We start from the raw sequence: 21037 nt of genomic DNA, 5'->3' as shown, positions 1-21037 counted from the left end.
CTACTGAATTTCTACAGTTTGCATAATCTGCATCATTAATTCAATGCTAACATACTGCATCACGCAAGTAAAGGTCACACAAGTTCCATGTGATTTCCTTCACCATCATCAAAGCAGAATAAAGGAAATGCAAAGTTTTATTTCCCTCCTGTGTGAACGAAAACTGTCATTGCAGCTTGAGCAGCCAAAGAAGAAGGATGCTTCATCAGAGGAACTTTTTTATATTTCTTTTCTTTTTTTTTTTTTTTTTTTTAGCAAAATGAGTTTTGTGTGCAGAGATGCTGCCCATCAATCACGGAGCCTCACCGTATAAGAAAACAACATAATCAGATTGATGAATGACATTTATGACCGTTGGCATGCCTTGTGTGTGTGTGTGTGTGTGTGTGTGTGTGTGTGTGTGTGTGTGTGTGTGTGTGTGTGTGTGTGTGTGTGTGTGTGTGTGTGTGCGTGCGTGCGTGCGTGCGTGCGCCCTTTTCACTGTGCCATGAAACTAGAATCTATAACGATGATCATTTAGAAAAGCATCTTAGTGGAGTTCTGGTTAGCTTTTGCCTCATAAACAGAAGAATCAAATTTGCCAAATGTTTGCTCATCTGCTTGGAGTTTGCATGTTCTCCCTGTGCTTCGGTGGGATCTCTTCTATGAGATAGATAGATAGATGCACAATATAGAAACAGTGCCCATTGTTAAGGTGACAGTTATAACAATTTACAATTATTAGGAATGCTCCAAGTCACCAGTGTGCTTCTTATTTTATGCAACTGGTGTCATCAGTCTTAGAAAAATTAACTGTAATCAGCATTTGAATCTCATAATGATCATTTGAACATACGCCACTGTGAGAAAAATAGGAAGAGTTCTCAAATATAAGGCCAGATATAAAGTGTTCCCAAATTAAATGAGTTGCTGATTTAGTCTTTCTAAAGAATTTACTTTTTAATGAGTTTCAGCAAGAGATTAATCTTTGTTGTAAACTTAGCCAACTCTTGAAATGTTGTGATTTGGGATATTCCTCTCTCTCATCATAATATTTAGCATATAAATGAGAAGCCGATTTTCACTTTGGAGTGATTTTTCTGGTCCCTCAACAATAAGACTTCTACCCATTAAATACTGGAATCGCTTGAGTTGCTGTCAAACTATGATTTTTATTCCTCAAAACCATTTCAGCCTTTGTTATTCTGCTTTTGATGGGATCCATTTGTTATGTCTGGGCATCTGCTTTGCAGCACGGAGTCCCTGCCAGCTTTCAGGCAGACGTCTGCTTCTGGCACAGGGCTGCTGGTTCCTTGTGCGAATGAAAGCATGACAGCGCCTGTCATGTCTTAAATGTGTCAGCGGGGACTCATTAACTAAACAAATCTGTGCCATCACGCCGCGGTCCAGCAAGAGTTCCAGGCTCAGTGAAAGAGAGGAATTGTAAACAAAGTACCAACTGGTGTCACAAATGCGCCGCTCTAAAGATAGATTAAGATTTGCCTTCGGCATGTCGGGGCCAAGTGTGAGGTGATCAACTGATCTCTGCATCCGTAGACAGAATTCCAAGTCCATTCAAAGCAGCAACTGAAGACGTATATATACTGGTTTCAGTCGTTTTTATTGCTAAGTAGTTGAATTAGATTCCATCACTTCACCCAGGTTCTGTCTCAGAGGGCGGCTTGATTATTGGAATCATTTGTTCACCATCCTCTCAGCTTTTGGCCTTGCTCTTCCATACAGTATAGACATGTTCATGCAAATCTAAGCAATAAGATGAGTCTGATCAATTGAGCGAGGTCATCTAACCAGGATTCATAGTTACTCTGAAGCAAATGAAAGATGTCGCCTTTGCAGTTGCTGCTCCAAACACATGGTATGACCTCAGAGATGGCCCTGCATTTGATGGTTGAACACGCTGTATACTGGTGGGAACATCAGCCTGATTGTAATATATAGAAATTGTTGTCTTCTTAAGGAAAATCCCCAAAGTCAGGTCAGGACGTGTTTTGGGTTTAGGCTAAGGCGCTTGTGATAAATTCAGGTAAGTCCATGCATGTCTCCAGAAGCCATAATCAAGTATCTGCGTTTGCTTGCTTGCAAATTCTGATATCCCGGTACAATATAATCTGGCATAAAATCTGATTCAACACCTGTTGCAGTCACTCAGAGCCACATTGCAGTATTGGTTATTTGGCCAGTCTTCTGATTCCCCCACCAGACAACAATAATTTGCTTCACCCACCTCCTTCCTGGACTGATTCTCTGGCTTGGGAGGCATTTCCAGATGGCAAACTCCTGAAATGGGCACTTCAGGAGTCTGTTTGGCAGAGTTTGATTGGAGTGACACGATTAGCTGTGATTATGTTGCTGCATTGCAGAAAAACACCTCCTCTCTGCAAAATTGTTTACATACAAAGGATTTTTTTTTAGGCATTCCAATTTCCTCCCTCACTCCATAAAATGTGTTTGAGGTTTATCAGAATCTCTGAAATGTCCTGTGATGGACCAACGACCTCTCTGAAGTTTACCACAGTCAGCTGGGATTGCCTTCATCTCCTTCCCCCAAATATTCCTGCTTTGTTCCTATGTTAAAGATGTCATATGCCTTTCAAATATTATCATATATCGCTGCCTTCATACTTCCATGTATCCCTGATGTCAGCGTACTGCAATCCATTGCATCCAGTAGAAGGAAATCCACTTTTCATGTGGGTCAACATGATGCAGGCTATATCCATCTGTGTTTTTCACTTCCAGGGTTGGGGAGTAACGGACTACATGTAACGGCGTTACGTCATCAGGATACAAAAAAATTGTAACTGGAATCTGTTACAGTACACACAAAAAATATGTAATCTCGTTACAGGTACTTCTGATAAAAACACGGATTACTGAGCGGGATTATTTTTTAAAATTATACGGAATATACCAGCAACAACAGACATCCATGCTGTATACAGACATTGTGACACTTTATAGCGCTTTACGGCACAAACCGCCACATCGTAGATCTATAAACAATAAACACCATAGATATACATGTATAAATGATGGACGCTGCATCGACCGCTGTCTTGGAGCAGCCTCCTGCTCTGCTGATATGTTTAACCGTGAATGAAAAAAACATGGATTTTACCACCTGCTGCTGGAGTCACGGCTGCTCCAGGGAGAGAAACTCATTCTTTGGCTGGAAACGGAGACATTTTGTATTTAAGTCAGATGAGACCAGAACTTCTCTGTACAATGCAAATTCTGCCTCCCAGTTGTGAAAACGGTCTCAACATCCAGGGACTCATCATCAAACCTGAAGACACATCTACAGGTATGAAACACACCTGAACACACAGTAAAGCTAAAGTGTTATTAGCCTGCTAACCTGTCAGGAACCTGCTGCTGAGAACCACAGCCTCACCAGGCTGAACTCAGAAGAATCTGATGGAGGAAATAATATCTTCAGCCTGGATGGAGGATTTATTGGAGACTGAATGTTTCCTTCTGTCACTGAGGAATGAATCAACTCTGAACTCTTGAAAAAATACTGTGCATGGCCGACCTGAACACAAAGCACTGCTCCTCACTACAGCAGTACAGCTACACAGCAGACTGAGTATATAATATAAATGTGTGTTAACACTGTCAATGCGGCTCCTGGTGCTGCTGCCGGACTGTAGAACTACTAGAGGAACACAGTCCGAACTGATGGTTCTGATCCTCAGTCAGAAAGACAGAAAGTCAGATTCTCAGTAGGTTTAGAGGTTAAAGGTCATGTTGTTGGTATTAATTGGGGCTGAACACAGAGTTCAGCAGAGTCCATAACACTTACAGTATTTAGTGTTTACTGTGTAGAGTTGTCAATACACTGTGAGGATGACACATTGTATTTGTCTTTATTTTTTATGTTTGCTGGTGAAGTAATCTAAAAGTAACTAAAAGTAATCTGGTATGTTACTTTTTAATTCAAGTAATTAGAGTAAGTTACTGATTACATTTTTTGACAAGTAACTTGTAATTGTACTGGATTACAATTTTAAAGTAACCCTCCGAACCCTGTTCGGTTCAATCATATTCGGGCCTCAAGTTGGACGCCACACAGAAGATGTGGATGAAACATGAATATGAGGAGGCCTGGTTGGTCTCGTCATTGGGCCTGGGTTTAAGGCCCCATTACCACAACAGTTTCATCTGAAATAGCATCGATTTTGCATTTTCATTTCACAAAGAGGTTTGATTTTACACAAAAATGTTTTGAAAATGATGTCTATTTACACGGAAACAGGATACAGGATAAATGCTGAAAAAACAATCCTGTTGGGCCACAGCTTGGTGCTGTTGATTGTTTCTATCAAGAACACAGAAAACAAATGATACGTTATAAACATGAGCAATACAGTCCCATTCATATGGACAATGATGATCCAGTTGGATTGCTTTAATGGGCGACTGTCAACTATAAAACTCCCAGGAGAACGTGTAATGGAAGTCAAGGCTGCGTATTTCCCATTTCCTTGGGAGTTGTTTTCAATAAGTTGTGTTTCCAGTGGCTCCAGCCACCACTGTCATGTAAACAGACACCCAAAACACAACTAAGCTTTTCCATTTGAGCTGAAAACATTGTTGTAACATGTAACACTGACATGTAAACTTTTTCCCTGCATGAACTTGGATTGACTTTCACCCTCCTCCCCACTCGTATGTTGACATAGCAGTTTCAGACGATGAATGATTTCATTGATTTTGACAATTACTTCATCTTGAGCTGGAATATGACAAGCGTCTTCTCTTTCGTTCATAGCATCAATTATTAATTAAATTTGTTGCATTATTGACTCATTGAGTTGTCTCTGTGAGTTCTGTATTCTTTCTTTTTCCCCAATGAGCTGACCACAAACATGAAAATGCATTTCTTTGCTTTGCAGCTGTATTGCTTGTTTGTGCGTTTGCCTGTTGAGGAAATCAAGTTTTGACGCGACTCACATTGACTCTGTATTAAAATACTTCTTTTTTAAAGGTCCACAATGTGAAAGACAGACAGGTAGTTTCCAGAAATAGCCACCAATAGCGCTTGATTTATCTCAGCACACTGACCAGAGGACACCGCGTATCAAATTTAACGTCTTAAAATCAGTGACACTATTTTATCAGGTAGGCGAGGGGGCTGACAGAGTAATCGGGCGGAAAAAGGAACGGAGGAAAAAATGTCAAACACTGAAAATGCTTCAGCCACAACAATAAAGAACGTTGCATCAAGGTAAATTGCAAATTGCTCTCTTTTTACACCACAAGACAAGATAAAAAGCAACAAGGTGATGGTTTACTTTTTTTTTTTTTTTACCGGTCAGTGGCTTCCAGCAGCAATGTCGTTTTACTGACCTTTACTGGCTCATCGCAGATCCAATCCGGTATCGTAAAATCAGAGCGGCTAATGATCTCCATTAACATGTCATTTAAACCTGGGTGACATTAGATGGGAGTTTAAATGTCTCTTTCAAATATCCGCTTTCTTAAAATGCATCTCTAAAAATGACCACATGTCTTTGATCAGCTTGTGAATTCAGTCTTTCTAGAGAAACTGCTGCTGGACTCATTACCACATTTCTTGTGCTCCTGTGATTTGTCAGCCTTTATACATGAAGTTTGCATGCTCTCCTGTTTTGCACACACTTTCTGCACAGCTCCGGCCTTCTCTCACGGTTTAAACATTTGGGATTTAGTGACACACTAGTGGAAGACACTGTGTGTGTTTGTCCTGTGACGGACTGGCCTCTTATTGAGGATACGCTTCCTTTCATCCATTGTGAGCCAAGAATGGTCTGTGTCCCTTGAGACCCTAAAGTGGACAAAGTGGTGGAGAAGATGGATGGGAGATGGAAGACAATATTAATAAATCTATTGGCCACTATTTATTCGATACTTTCTCTTCCAACTACTTTCACCCTGAATAAAAACACACTTTGAAAAGACAAGAAGACAACCTGTGATTAACATTCGGTCCAAACATGCTTTTCCCCAAGCTAGACCAACTTTTTTCTCAGCAGGAGGCAGATGCGAGGCTCCTTCTTGATTCCCTGTGAAAGGCGGTTGCTTCATCACATAAATAAGAATGCAGACTGAGCCGAGGCTTGAGGAGAGGAAGGGAATCCATGTGTTGCATGTGAGATATGGATTAGTTCTGGTAAAGTTAGCATGATTAATCCGCCGCCGGAGAGCCGGTGGCAGAGTTTCTCTGCACCTCACTAGGTGGCCGCTCCCCCCGCTGCTTAACCAGGTAAGATGAATGGACTCAGAGGCGATGTGGCGTTGTATCTCTCCTCTCCATTACAGCACACATGTTGAGACTTTCTCTGGTAATTTTGTGTTCTTGGCGGGAGTCTGAAGCAGGTTCATGGTCCATGCTCTTAACATTCAGGACTCATCTGTGATTCCTCCGTTTGAGTACATAAAAGGACTGGAGAGCCACTCCAAAACATTTTTCTGAGTGAAGGAAAACAATTAATTTCTCATGCAGCTTTCAGCATACCGAAACGAAATGACATACATTTTCATTACGGCCTATAATCTTACGGACACGTTAAAGTATGACTCACTTTCTCTCATGTGAATTTACTACAGTGCAGCACAAGAGTAAACTAATCCCCGCTGCGTGTGATGTTGCTTGAAACCACACAACAAAAAAAAGGAAGAACATGCATGACAGTATTTTGCATTTTGCAGTTCTGCAAACTGCGTTTTTCGAAGCAACACATTATCTTTAGGGAAGTTAAATCCTCTTTCCATGGTTAATTTTCATGTTTCATGTGATAAATCCTCCTGGTGACACCATCACAGGAGCCCTATTTCAGTCGCAATATATATTTCCCCCTCTTTCCTGTATAAGCTTAAACACGAGCACGCTGTAGTCATTGACAGATTAGAGAGGCACATATACATGCTGGAATTCTCCTTTTCCAGTATCCTAAGCCATTAATAATCATTACACATTTGTAACTTCAGGCTTATTAGGAATCCTTTAAAGCAGTGTTTGCACATGAGACGGGATGAAAAATCTCAATGCTATATACATCATGGAAATTGTTCTTTTGACTATGATGAATAGAATCTGCTGATGTTGTTTGCGTGTGGGTTTCTTTCATCCAACGCTGCCTTTTGAGAAGTTTGTTTGCTGAAGCCCATTCAGCCTGGTCCACTGTGATTTTCAGAGTGTGTGTGTGTGTGTGTGTTTTTTTTTCCATTGTATGATTTTGCATTGTTCCCTTTCCTTTTCCAACAAAATGGAAGAGTGTGCAAGAAAAATGTGCTTTAACTCCTTGAGTGCATGTTTTTTTTTCCCCAGTGTAACAATACAGATGAAAGCGTCAGTATCTTTCCTCGTTGTATTTATTTATCAGATGAAGATGTATTCATATCGCCGTGCATCTGCTCAAAATGAAGACAATGAATGAAGACAATGAAGGACCTGTCAGCAGTCTTCACATGTACCCTGAATGCAATCTAACAAGCGTCCATGTGTAAGTTATTACCTCAGATAGGCGCTCACATGGAGGCCATCTGTGGAGCTGCAAACAATGTGGCAGCAGAGCAATGTATGGAATCCAGCAGGAGCAGGTCAGGAGCCTCGCATACTGTCTAGTTCAAACATCACAATGGAAGATAAGTGATGTCGAAACAATTGCTATTGCCTGAGTTTTTTAAAACTGGATTGCAACAAAAAAACCTTCAGTGAATGGCGGCTCCGCAGAGGAAAACATGCTATAAAGCTTTTACTCATGTGCGAATGCAGCTTCCTCCCTATGTGAGAATACAATGCATTCTTTAATTTTCAATTCCGGGCAGCACATATGGCACAGCTGTGTTGTGGCTAACACTTTTGCATACACACACACATTTATCCTGAACTGGGGCCTCTATGTTTAGAGTATGCGTATGCTTCTTCCGCCTCTGTGGGTTCTTGTTTATATTCATCACTATTCAAAGATACTGTATGTATGTATGAATCTGAATCGCTTGTAGTTGTCAATGCTTTGTAGCAGTACCTCTGTAGACATGAAAACAAAATTACACAGTGCATGCTGAACAACACTGAGTTATATGGGAATAACTGCTCATTGAAGCCCAGTTGATTTCTGGAATCAGGGCTTCGTGACGGTTGATACTTTTGCAAGAATCCCTTTTTAGTTTGAATCCAGGCTCGGGGAGGAGTGTGATCACAAATGTCTTTCTGCCCTGTGATGGACTTGAAACCTGCCCAATTTGTACCTCTTTTCATCCATTGTTGACACAAATAAAGCATCCTGGGGTTGGAAGTTGCTCTGGATATTATTTTGATGTTTTATTCTTCATTATATTTCTAATTTGTGCTAGACTGTGACTCCCACCAACACTCTTCTCCTTGTAGGTGAAATTTAAATTCAACCAGCTTATTAAGTTGAATAAAGCAGAATAGTTTGTTTTTTTGGGTCTCAATTATATCAATTTAAAAGCGTTTGATCCATTGCTTATCTACAGCATAGGTTAACGCAAAGCTTTGGAATTTGCAGTAACGCGCTTTTGCATAACAAATATAATGAAGTCAGATCACAGAAGCTCAGTTACAGCATTCACCTCTGAACATCAGCATCAAACATCCTTTTGTTTTTCTTCTGGAACTCCCAAAGAGTCCCTCTGCTTTTTGCAGGAAACAGGAAGGGTTGATGATTTGTCCAACTGCATTTCAATACATGTGAATCTGTGTGTTTTTCTTGAAACTTGGGTAAATCTTCAGAACAATGTCTTTCAAAGGTCTCTCCTAATTGGGGATTCCACATTCTCCATTGCAAATAAAACTGCTCCAAGAATGCGTGCCGACAAAACAAAACAAAACAAACCCTGGACGGATCCTCATTTCAACTCGACTACAGCCGGAATGCAGCATCGCAGAGGAAGAAAAGAAAGAAATCAGATGCTTCTCTCAGAAATGGAAATCAAAAGTTGTACTCGTCATTTTACATGTTTTCTCATTTCTTTCCTCCTTTCATGCAACTACTTTACCTATATTGTCATTTCTTCAACAGTGGGGCTAATCAATCATCAATGCATGATCTATATTAGTTATTAGTTAAAGGACTAAAACAGAACAGCAAAGGAAATCTTTTCCTCAAGAAGATTCAGCTCTGCTGTACTGACATGATTTAGAAATTAAAATAAAAATATTTCAATGGTGTAAGACTAATTGACAAGATCACTGTTACAATAAAAGAAGAATGTGCCAAACATATGTATTTACATAATTTTCGGCTGAATGCCTACTTCTGTTATTTGCTTTTGAGACACTTTCCCTTAAAGTCTCTTGTTATTATTGTGTGCATTTAAATTAAACCAATAAGCAACCAAGCAAATCTACCTTTGTTTATCTGTCTTGTTCGCCACGGTTCAGTGAATGTTTTCCCAATATCAGATGAATCACCCAAATTCCTGAAATGTCTACAGAAATATTACTATAGAAATATGTGCATTGATGAAACAATGTTTAGATGGCTTTACAAATATTGTAAAGCTCAACATTGTGGAAATGATGTTATTTTCTTAACTTCTTTGCAAGCAATAAAGCTTGTACATTATGGCGTTGATGGAAATGCCCAACGTTCAATGGAGAAACACTGGAATTTGCTTCATCCTGAGTGTGCCTTACCTTTATTTGCTGTACCTTGTTCATATCGTATATAAAAAAAAAAAAAAAAAATCCAGTTAAAGCTAATGTCACCAGACTTGATGCACCATCCACATTCCTATTTACCATGAGAGTTCACGGTTCACTTTTTGTCTGCCTTTATTGTGCAACAACCCTTCGACCACACGACAGTAATCTGGAGTGCATGTAGGACCTAATGAAATTGCCAGGCTGAAGTATGAGTCCAGAACCATTGCCTTGAGAAGCCCGGCTGCAAGGAGCTTCCATAAAAACTTTCTGATAGAGTCCGATCCGAGAGCAGATGGCCATTAGTTTGCTAAATTACACAACTGGTCAGCATCTGAAGAAAAGCCGTAATGCAGAAGTCAGACCTCGTGTTTATGATACACAAAGCAATTGCGAAGCTGCCAGAATTTTACTATTCCCCTCAAAAAAATCGGTTGCCTTTAAATGTTTTCTGCTATTAAAAGAAGTGTTTTAAATTATATTCTATTATAATAAAAACCTCCTGGGTCTTCCTTTTAACTGAGACAAAAGCTTTAAAGTGCTCTGTTTTCCCCTGATCATCTTATTTTTGTAGTTTCCTCTCATTAAATTAAATTGGCTCTGGCGCAATGCTTTTCTCAGTACCGGTGTCAGCGTTATTAACAGCAACGGAGAAACATTTCCTCGTGAGATTTCCATACTGGAAACACACTGTCAGTCTAAAAGCTGGTGTTTCTGATCACTTCCTCACATGAATGAAAGTTGTTTTGGAGTCAGGACTTTGACAACACGGCGCCGTGTTCCCGTCTCGTTGGCCATTATTCATTGTGACAAGCAAGCTACGTGTAATGAACAACTTTGCTCTCGTGTTGCAGCCGGAGCTCACCCCATCCTAATTCAAGATAAAGATAGGTTATTGATCAGTGAGTCTTAAACAATTAGGTCTTTCTTTGGGTTTCTGGGATGCAACACATGGGTTGGGCGAGATGCTGAGGCTGCGAGGAGAAAGGCAAAGGGAACAGAGAAGGCAGAACCGAGCCGGACAGATCTGCTCGTCAGCAGAACGACAAGCTGCGCTTCACGAATCAGCGTTACAAGAGGATCAAATGGAGGTAAATAAGAACAAGCTAATGCGCCCACAGCTAAATCAGGCATCATAATGCTGGTAATCATCCTCTAAATTCCATACAATTATCAATGTTTACTGCCAGTCCAATGTTGACGAGCTAACATTTGCTAATCGACATGCTAGCATTCACCAATTAGCACTAAACACATCTAAGATCACGATGGCAGACAACAAATACAGGAAGACATTTTATTATAATATAGCTGCAATGCTTTTCTGCTGTTTAACCCTATTTTAACCCCATCTACACTGAACAGTAACAGAAAGACAAAGTGTTTTCTTCACTGATCCATTGATAGATTTTTTTTGAATGACTGATGTAAGAAAAAAAGAGGAAAGCAACATAATGAGATGGAGAAGACAAGAAAGGGAGCATTTTGTAAGCAATGCAGATTCCTTTGAGAGGGAGAAGCTGCAGCCTTGTGGCTGAAAGGGATCCAGACAACAGTGATGAGTGAGCAAATTCAAGACGACAACGCATTCCCCGTCGTCAAGCCTAATTCGGAGAACTGTTTCAAGTATTCTACTTTGAAGGGCTACTTTACTTTACTTCCATACTCTTTTTACATTACTGATGTCTGTACGTTTCATGTCTTTCAAGTCAGAGAAGCACAAAATTAGAAATCTGTCCTGAGCCTCGGACAGAGCGCACGAATGCAAAACCAGGTTAAGAACTAAAGGGAAAACCAAATCCACAGTTCATATTATTTAAATTTCTTTTTATAAGGTAGTGATTTCATTGTTCTGAAGTTTTTGTTTTGTTTTTTTCCTTCAATAACTGGAAAGTGAAAAACTGATACCTTGAGAGGCCCGGCTGTGACGCATTAGTGTAACTGTCAACACGTTGAGGGAAGGTGCATTCTTCTGCAATTCTTCAAATATACAGATTTCTAAACTAAAGAGAGCAAGAGGAAGGAGATAAAACACCAACACTGGCACTGCCAGACAGCTCTGACACAGCAGGCTGATGTTTAATGTTAATTTGGACAAGTTTCATGTTTTGCTATGAGAAGCGTTAAGATAAATGAGGCACTACTGTAGTTAACAGGAGCTCAGTAAAACGGTAAAGAGAACAAATCTGGCTAATACTAAGTAAATAAGCAGAACAGCAACTGTTTTCATCTTTAAAAAAGTGAAAATCTCCTGGAAATGTCTGTCTAGAACTGTTCTACTGTTTTTGTACTGGTAATAAGATACTAACATGTTGCAGCTTAACTTTACCCCTGAAAATATTCATAAGCAAAGCCTACATTTAGTAACTTCATATTTTTTAAAATGAAAGTGTTTTTTGTAGTTAATATTAATGCCATAATCAATTAACAGAACAGGATTAATAGGAAAAGAAAAAAAAAATATGGCAAATGCGACTAAAAGTGGCACAGGCTGTGAAGTTGGCAACACAGCTGGAAGTCTATATAACTTGGCATCCAGAAGCAAACTAGTCTCCCTTGTTATTTATGAGAGCGCTCGGAACCAATTCACCTTGTTTAACAGCCCTCGGCCACATGTTCGCTTTGCATTCACTTCCAAGTGGTAAGATGGGAAAATCATTCCAAGTCCTTTCTCATTTTCATGCGAGCACATAAACATACATCACGCGGCGACGAAGAAAAGGATGCGGTTTGGCAGCACCTGCCCAAGTTTCTCCCACTAAAAAAAAAAGAGGAGGAGGAAATAAATAAATGTCAGCAACTTAAGAAGAAATGGAAACTGGTGGAAAAGTTTAAATCATTCCTGACAACAGCGCTGGGGAAACAAGGAAAGGAAAGAAGAGCACAAATGAAGGGGGAAAGAAAATGAAGCACTGCCTGACAGCTTTAGTTCCAGAAATATCTGTGGCGCAAAGATGCAGTGCAATTGCTTAGAAACAATTTAAAGGAAACTCTTAATCTTTCACACGGGGTAAAGTGAGTTGACTCCTGGCATTATTTGCAAGAAGGTGAAGTACCGTTCTGTCTTGACGTAAGTGTCAAGGGAAAATTGGTCCGGTAGACACAATGAAGTATACCTTTAACTGCTTATGAACACATTCTCTCATTTGAGGCTCCTACCTGAAAGCTGCCATCAGCCTGAGAAGCAATTAGCCCTCACTGACATTGACTGTCCTCAACAATGAATCATTACCTCTTTTCATGAAATGCGAAAACTTCCTCCTCATGTAACCTGAGGTCCAAGCCAATGATATCTTTGAAAGGCGGCGCATCACAGGCTGCTGCTCCTTTAATGAACCAACATTAAGAAGTGAGCGATTGCTTGCTCCGGTTCCAGCACAATAGATGGCACTTTGGGTGGCGGATAGCAGCGCAGAACTGTGAGCAGACTGATACTGAATCAAACTCACACCTGTGCCTGCCAATTATCCCCGAGACTTTGGCAGTGACAAAATATGGATGATAACCAAAAGAGCAGCAGAAAGAGGAAAACAACCCAAAAATGTACACCTAATAGTCACGGATGTGTAATTTTCACTTTTGTTCAAAATGTGTTTTTTTTTTTTTATTCAAATGCCACAAAACGAGATCCTATTAGACAAAGTTATTTTTGAAGGAAAGTAGAATGGAAACTTCATGAAGCAATCAATGGTGAATTCAGGAAACTGTCATGGCCCTGGAGGTTAGCTCAGTACTTTATCTTCTCTTGTCTTGTGTTTTTATGATTTATGTCTTTCTAGCTGTTGTTTCTGGCAACTGAGTCGGATTGCTAATAAAGCTCATTCTCAGTTATATAACTACCAACTCCCAGGAGACAATGAACCGGGAGTCATGACTTTCTGGAGGAGGCCATTGTTGGCGTTGTCCACCTAGTGACAATGTATAGAAGAACTATGACTGTGGTGTGCAGTGCAGTGGCAGCATTCCAGAAAAGCTGTTTTGACTGAGGCCGAATCAGAGCATTTTAAAAAGTTGCTTTTTTCCCACATTTACATGGAAACAGAGTCGCAGTATTTTCAAAAACTTGCACTTTCAGTGGCCATGACCGTTCTCATGTAAATGTCTGGTGTTCCTGCCATTTGTTGATTAATCCGACCCCTCGTTGTGCCAGCTGTGTCTCGTTTTCCTCTTCTTGTCTGTGGATACAGAGTGAGCCCTGATTTCTGCAATGTTTCCTTTTTGTTCTCTTGCTGGTTTTAGTTGTTTGCTTCACCGCTTTGGCTATTTTTATTTATTCATTCATTTATTTCTAAGGAGTGGGTATTCATGATTGTTTTTGGCAACTTCTGTTCGGAATAAATGTCAACTCAAGATTGGTTCAGTCTGTGGATGAACATTTCTTTGTCAAGCAGAAGGACAAATGCAACAACAAAAAAATAATAAGTAGTGACCGTGAATCATGGCCTGCATGGTAGGATAGTTGTCCGCACTCTCATCCCAGAGCAAGAGTAGCCCCGATTTGAATCTGATGCTGGAGCCTTTGAGTGCAAAGGTCACACATTTGGATTGCATGCAGCACATGTCCAAGAACAAGTGTTCAGGTTTGTTGGAGAATCAAAACTATCTGCAGGTGAAAATGATCATCATTGTTCCTGTGTTTGCAGGGACGTTGGACAAAACATAAAGGAATACTCTGAATCGAACATTCAGTCTTTCATCAAGTCTTACCGCTTTCCAACAATCATGGAGAATGAAATCCATAATAAATTGGGCAAAAAACTAAAATATTTCATCTCACTAAAAGGTCAACTTCTATGCAATAATTGGCAGCTATTAATAACAAAACGTATTTTTACATTTTGGTTGTACTTGTGCTTTTACCTGCAACTGAGCTTGACGGTAAGACTGTACAATGGAGTGAGGAAAAAAGATAAAATCACAGTTTGGTTTTCAGCAAATGGTGCTTCTTTCCAGCTCTCCTGAGATTTTGAGGCAAACTCCAGACATTCTAGAGTGGAGGATAAAAAACTAAGTACTTGGGATACGCTGAAGGATTATATGAACACATGTACGAGTTCTGTCTATCCACCAAAATTGAAGAAGAAAACCCATGTTCAGCAATGGGAATTGTATAAAAACTTTAATGGTCTCAGAGTACGAAGGAGGCTCGGTGGAGTAGTGGTTAGTACCTCTGAATAACAGACAGAAGACCTTGGTTTACTTCAGGGTATTTCTGTGAGGACTCTCCATGTTTTGTTTGGTTTTTTTGTTTGCTTCAGTAGGTTTTCTTGTCTCTCCATCCACCCTAGACACTGCTTTATCTTACTTAAGGTTGCTGCACTCAGAAGCCCTTCCCAGCTGACCATGGGTGAAGACAAAGTGCAGCTATATAGGTCACCAGTCCATCACAAGGCGACGGCCGAGGGACAGAAACACTCACACTCTCACTTATGGCCAATTTAGAGTCGCCAATTAGCCTAAAACACATGTTTTGTGGAGTGTTTGAGGAAACCAGGGAAACCCAACATATGCTCAGGGAGAACATGAAAATCCCAGCGAGAAAGCCCCTGAAGGTCCACAGTTGAACTGGAGACGCAAAACAGATGTAAGATGATGTGGCCACATGGTAGCATTGAGGTTAGCACTGTTTTTTCTCTGATATTTAAAGTAATTTGCAGATATTGGGTCACGGCCTGATTTAGAAGCTCATTTTCCAAAACACACAGATGAGAACCCATAAGGGGCAGTTCGTCAAACAAAGAAGACTTCATCTTATTTCAGGGACCATGGAAGAAAACATCTGGGATTTTATAGTGATTACAACAGGAGAGAAGTGGTGGTTGAAAGCACCTGGACCCTGGACCAACGACGCCAGCCTTTGATTATTTACAGAATGAAACAGCAAAGTTAGCAGAGAGAGTTCCACAAGTGCAGCAGTTCAGAATGTTGATAAATGACTATTCTGAAGTCTTTTCTTCTAAAAGTTGCAAATTCTTTGAAAGGTAATCCAAATGTGGATTAACACTGTCACCTCAGTCTCCTCCCATAATCTTAATACACTTAGCTGAGCGATTTGGTGAATTTGAAATGAACATAGGAGTGAATATTGGGGCATGTCTGAGTCTGTGAAAGGGTTCCCTGCATTCTGTCAGCGTCGTTTAAGATTGGCTCCAGTTCACTTAACCGTAAAGTGGATGTAAGAGGTGGATTGATGTTTGTTGAGAAACGACACCCAAAGCTTGAAAAAACAGGTCCTTACTGTCTAATTATTCATAAGCTAAATCTTGAGCAGATTTGCATATTTTCGGTCGTCCTCTCCAAAGTTTTAAAATAGCTTTTATATTATCTTCTATAGAGATCCCCATGAATAAAAAAACAACCTCTTTTTGCACATCTGCTCGGTTTGATAAAGACACTTTGGAGATAACTGATTTGCATTCAGAAAGTTATGCTTATGCATCGCTCATTGAATATCTTTTAAAGGAGAAAAACCTAAATGCTGATTCAAAGAAAAATCACCATTTGGGCCGAACACCCTGCAGGATAAAGCCTTTATCCAGCTCTTTGTGAGGTTGGACATGTTAATGTACCTCAAACAAATTTGCTGAAGTCATCAGCCTTCGCTTTTCTACAACCTTGAAGCCTTGAATAGTGAAACGTGTTGTTTAATACATTTATTCCCTTTTGTGAGATACTCGACTTTCTGTGAGGGTTCATCGTTTTCACAGAAGACCATCAGAAGACGTGTTTTTCAAATATCATTTCCACTGAAAAAGAGTGAGAGTGTGTACAGCACACCACCTGTTTGATGAAATTGATTCAGACATCATCCTGTGTTCAAAACTTTGGGGATTATGTTTATAGCTGAAATTCAAAAATTGAACATTGTGCACAGTGTTTTCAGTGTATGGTGTACAAGTTGCATCTCTCAGAGAATGGATCATAAAGAGGAAAAAAATATGTTTTTTGTAAGAAACACTTTTGTTATGCCGGTGCCCATGTGTAGCTGCACCAGTAATAAACCTTTTCTTCATCACGGTGACGGTTACTCCACTATTCTTCACAAGGTTTTCAGACACTGATATCTCTCCCTGCTGTGTAGAAACACACAAAAAAAAAAGTACACATTTTTTGTTTTTGGTTACTGTTGGCTCATCAGGCCCCATTTGAACAAAATTTTTAAATGACGATGGAAATCTTTCATTGTATTTTGGATGTCAGTTAACATGACAACAACGCTTGATGCAACTTTTTGGAAAATACACCCAAGGTGGAACTTTTTAAAAATGCTCTCACTGCATCTCAGGGAAAAAGAGGGGAAGCGCAACTTTTCTTAGATGCTGCTACTTCACATATGCACCATAGCCGTGGTACAATAACAGTAAGTGGCAGCCTCCAGAGTGTTGTGATTCCCCATCCATATTCTGCTGGACTTGGTAGTTTTTGAGTTGAGAGTTTTCAATCGCAGCAATCAAAGCACGGTTAACGTTTATAAAGCATTGTACTCTGCATCCATATGGGTGTGGTTTCACTGCAAAAATAAACAACAGCACCCACTACTGGCCAGACCAGAAAACACTTTTCAGCATTCATGGTTTGGATTCATATACTCAGGCCAGAGGTTATTTTGCCTACCTTGACATGTTTCGGCTGCCAAGCTGCAGCCTTCCTCAGAAGTGTCACGTGATGTTGTCTGGTCGGCTGATTTATACAGGTTTTGGCGCCAGCTTCCTACTGGGTGCAGGCCTAATGAACCTTATCGGACTTTTCAGCATTTTGGCCATTTCCAGGTAAATGAACAACGATTTCAGAACAGCGCCTTGTAAATGTCAGACTTCTTTGAAATGAAACGAGAAAGACGCTTGAGACACTGTCATGTAACGTACAGTGCCTGGTGGTTGATAGATAGATAGATAGATAGATAGATAGATAGATAGATAGATGGATAGATGGATGGATAGATAGACAGATAATATATGACCATTCATATACACACCATATGTGAACACATGAAGAAAATTTCATTGCAAATAGCACTTACATTAATATATTTTGAAATATAAGTTGCTTCTTTTTATAAGTCACAGGACCACTGAGAAAACTTTGTAAACTGTGACTTGTAGTCTGAAAAAAAACATTAAATGAAATGCATACTTATGAAAGGGAAAGTGAGATAGAAATTAAAGCCTGTTCTATTCTGACAGTTTTATTTTCAACATTTAAATTGATTGTTCCTTTTACTGCTGTTCACAGTATTTAAGAGCACTCCATGTTAAGTTTGTTACTTTTCATGATGCAAATGCTGTAAGCGTCTGTTTCAAGCTTGTTTTGCCTCTTTGCATGTTATATGAATATCAAGATGAATATTAATTGCAAGCATTCACAGTCGAGTTAGAAGGTTTGCACAAGATCAGATGACGTGGGCTGTTCGCTTGCTGCAACTACACTCGTTCCCATGCAATCTTTCCCTGTATGCTGCAATGTTGTTTTTCTAAATCAGCTGCAATTAGAGCATTTTCTAGCCTGGGGGCAATCATGCCATCTACCCGGGCTTCTAACCTCTGGAGCGAGCTGCCTGAGGAGAGCTGGGAGACTCTGTCAGTCCATGCACTCTTTTAATATGGTGTATATTCGACTGTAAGTGCAATGGTTTAGTAGCTGAAAGGCTCCTTGTTCCTTAATCGTAACTTGTAACTCAAATGGATTTTGAAGTGCATCCATGACACGTAGTCGGAGAAATATGCAGTTTAATTCTCTATTAAAATCAAATCTTGTGAAATCAGTATTCTGCCAATTGTTCCTTTTCAGTGTATTCCGTAAATGATCATTTTTATGGCTTAAAGCCCACAGAAGGTATTACTCTCAGATTTCAGTTGTAGTTTAATTTCTCCACTCTCATCTAACCAACATCATTTAGTCAGAACTGTAATAGAGATGACCCCACAATGATCCCATGATTGTTTCACTATTTGTTCATTGGTGCCGCCATGAGAATAAGAGATAAGGGGATAAAGATTCACCTTTCACATTCTTGTGTTTCTCCTCTCAGCACTTCCCCCGCTGCAGTCATTCCTCTCCACACCGGCTCAGCAGTAGCTTCAAGCAAACCATAAATAATTCATTGATTGAAACTGACACAATGAATACCAATTCTTTCATATTGTTCCACACGATCATCAAGGCTGATTGCTTAACCTGAGGTCATCAGCGTTATTGGTAGCAATAAGTTTGCAATATTAAACAGTCAGTTTGGACTTTTGACACCGAGGTGGTCCGGAAAGCTAATGGAAACATGCTGCTTTGGAAAATAAAGGAGCACGAAGACAGCTGTGAAGTCTATCACTATTATGACTGCATCATGGCAAAGTCTGAAACATCGCAGCGAGCATTTGCTGATGGTTACATTTTTTTAGACCGCCGTTCCACTGCCAGAAGTGAATTCAAGATCAGTGACGACATTGGCAGGAAGTACTGGAACAAGCACGGAAATAGATTTGGCTCTCTGCAGGGGGGCAGCTCCAAAACTGCAGCCATGGGACGGTATTGTTTGCTTTAATTACAGACTCCGGGTTTGAACACCAGCTTATAATCATGCGGGACTCTCAGTGCAACTGGATACACATCAGAGCAATTGGATTTGTAAAATGAGGATTGGCTCTACACTGATGATCAACATCTGAAAGTTCACCAGCCTAATTTCACCATCCAAACTGCAGCGAACTCAAACAATAAGTTTGGCCTTTTATATACTTAAACCACCACTTTACATGATTGAACTAAATATTAGTAAACTTAATTGCAGGAAAATGTAAATTTGTCTTCTGTATCAGTGTATGCATGGTTTTGTTGATGGGTGTTGTTCTGCAAAGATAACAGATATATAACTCATTATATAATTCAGCTGGTTGAGCATAAATGTAAATAGATACAATGACTGCAGCTTGTAAATTAGTTCAAAACTTGCACTGTTGCACACAAACATGAAAAAAAGCAGCATAAATGAAAAACACCAGTCTCAACAAACATCAGTGGATGAGAAAGGAACCAAAATCACTTCTTTAAACGTCAGTATGAGGCTGCTTTTGAGCAGTTTAGTGGATTCCTGCTGTAGCCAGTAACAAGGCAGCCACAGCTGCAAGAGCAGTCAACTTGTTGCTGAAACTGAGGTTTCCATGTTGAGATTAACAAGAAACTGTTAACATGTTTTCTTAATTTATTTTATTAGTTTTGAGTACTGATACGTGACATAGCTGGACCTGATAGGAGGGACAGAAAGACAGGTAGAGAGACAGAGAGTGAAAGAAACAAACAAGTGAACAGACAAGCAAACAGCAACAAAAAAAAAAAAGGAAAAAAGAGTGGAGAGAAGGAAGAGAGCGCAAAGATATGACGGTCTTTTAATTAATATCGACACTCCAGACGAGCAGCTACTGCACCTGCATAAAGACATGACAGAGGGCATCCTGCGGACTTTTGTTGGAGGTTATAGCTGATAGTGAACTGAGGCGGGCAAACCGAGGATCCAGGTATCCAGCAACCCTGGCATCTTGTCTTCCTGACTTGGTCAAAACTTTTTCCAGAAGTTTCAGATCCACATATTAAGAAGACCCAAAACAATTTCCATTTGTTTAGAGTTTGTTTTCTATGTTCTGAGCTCTCATCTGGTTCCAAAATGACATTCATTCGTTTCTCCATGTTTGCTTGTGGCTCTGTGGCTGTTAAATGTCACTACGATCACTATTTCCAGTAGAAAGTCCAGGAAGTTAGTCACACAACACGGAATAGTTTGAACAGAAAGAGTTTGCCACAAAGTACCCCACAAAAAAGGCAAATTGCTATTTTTTTAACTCTCGGACTTGGTAGGGATTAAGTAGTGAGGTATTCTGTGCTGTTTAATGAGACTTTGAGTTGTTTTACTGCTAAACAGTCGTACTCTAGCTTTTCTCAATGTTTCCCTCATTAAGAACTAGTCTCACTGACAAAAAGAGCAAGCGTCTCTGTAAAAATGTCAAACTGTTACCCAACAGCTTTCCTACGAGCGTTTTCTGCATCACAATAGATTTGTTTGCCCAGGAGTTCTTTCTCACTTCCACTGAGCGTAATGTGTCATGAAGAGGACGCCTCCCTTATCTAAATTGCTTTGATATTGTTCACTTCTGTCACCGTTAACGCATTTATGGTGGCACGTCAATATGCGAGCATAATAGATAAGAATTTATTTGTTGAGGTGTGAGCCGGGAAGAGAGGGGGATTCTTGCGAGGCGCCCGTACAAACACTCACTTTTTACCGCTTCAGTGAAACAGAGAGAGAGAAGACAGACAGTATTTTACTGACAGCTCTTTTGCCGACAGAATTTTATCAGTTCTTGGAAAAGCTTGTAAATAGAATAGAATAGAAATGCTTTT

The sequence above is a fragment of the Salarias fasciatus genome, chromosome 2, assembly GCF_902148845.1.
Source record: "Salarias fasciatus chromosome 2, fSalaFa1.1, whole genome shotgun sequence".
NCBI lineage: Eukaryota > Metazoa > Chordata > Actinopteri > Blenniiformes > Blenniidae > Salarias > Salarias fasciatus.
The sequence above is the reverse complement of the archived record's forward strand: the minus strand, read 5'-3'. Positions refer to the sequence as shown.